The sequence below is a fragment of the Oncorhynchus clarkii genome, chromosome 18, assembly GCF_045791955.1.
Source record: "Oncorhynchus clarkii lewisi isolate Uvic-CL-2024 chromosome 18, UVic_Ocla_1.0, whole genome shotgun sequence".
NCBI lineage: Eukaryota > Metazoa > Chordata > Actinopteri > Salmoniformes > Salmonidae > Oncorhynchus > Oncorhynchus clarkii.
In genome coordinates, this window is record NC_092164.1 from 12537567 (window position 1) to 12538736 (window position 1170).

The following is a 1170-nucleotide window of genomic DNA, read 5'->3' on the forward strand; positions in this document are numbered from 1 at the left end:
TAGGGTTATTCCAGCAGGATCTTTTTCAGGCAATGAACACTGAACAATTTGAGCTGAACGTTCTCCTCATTTTAACCACATAGCCTTCAGAACAACCCAGACACGTGCAAAGAATCTCGCCCCGTTCCCTCGTCACCCTTGCCAGAACACACAAACTCACCGGAGGAGAAAAATGCAGACATTGAAAGCACCAAATAGTCAGGTGGTACCAGGTCTAGAGAATGAGAATACACTCCTGATAAACACCCAGTTCACAAAACCCCTCCAAATCATCATCATAATATCAGCCAAATTAATCCTGACAGACCACACCTTCCTCCAGGAAACCTATAGGATGTCCTTACCTTGCTCAGTGTGTGTCTGTTGAGGGGAACTATCACTGGAGTTACAGAAGTGTGATACAGACCCCTGAACAGAAGTAAACAGCATGGACTAGGCTTTTATGTGCAGGTGGGTGGCGCTACTGGGGAGGAGACTAGGCTATTATGTTCTGGTGGGTGGAGCTACTTGGGAGGAGACTAGGCTTTTATGTTCAGGTGGGTGGAGTTACTGGTGAGGAGACAGGCTATTATGTGCAGGTGGGTGGAGCTACTGGGGAGGAGTACCCCTAAGAGAAGGTGGGCAGAGGGAGAGGTGAGGTAGCCCCCGAGAGAGTGTGAAAGAGGCAGAGAGAAAGATAATAGAAGAGAGGGGAGAGAGAGAGAAGAGAGGGAGAGAGTGGAGAGGTATTCTCCTGAGTAGTAGGGATACAGAGTCAGAGAGAGGGAGAGAGAAGAGAGATGGAGAGAGACTGCAAGAGAGGTGAATAGAGAAAAGAGAGGTGGATAGAGAGAAGAGAGATGGATTGGGAGAGGAGAGGTGGATATAGATAAAAGTGGTGGATAGAAAGAAGAGAAGGGGATAGAGAGAAGAGAGTTGGACAGAGAAGATAGATGGATAGAGAGAAGAGAGGTGGATAGAGAGAAGAGAGATGGATAGAGAGAAGAGAGGTGGATAGAGAGAAGAGAGGTGGATAGAGAGAAGAGAGGTGGATAGAGAGAAGAGAGGTGGATAGAGAGAAGAGAGGTGGATAGAGAGAAGAGAGGTGGATAGGGAGAAGAGAGATGGACATAGAGACATGGCAGGTCACTCAAAGGAAATACATCCAACCTCGAACACTACTCCTATAAG

General features: G+C 47.4%; 1 protein-coding gene across 1 annotated transcript in view; it reads right to left on the reverse strand.

Moving 5' to 3' along the window:
* Positions 1 to 409, reverse strand: part of LOC139372445 (collagen alpha-1(VIII) chain-like) — a 30243-nt gene extending 29834 nt beyond the window's left edge. Inside the window, exon 1 of the mRNA XM_071112160.1 lies at positions 345 to 409. The gene's annotated coding sequence lies outside the window, so the exon portion shown is untranslated. The remainder of the gene's footprint in view (positions 1 to 344) is intronic.
* Between the last annotated feature and the right edge of the window lie 761 nt (positions 410 to 1170).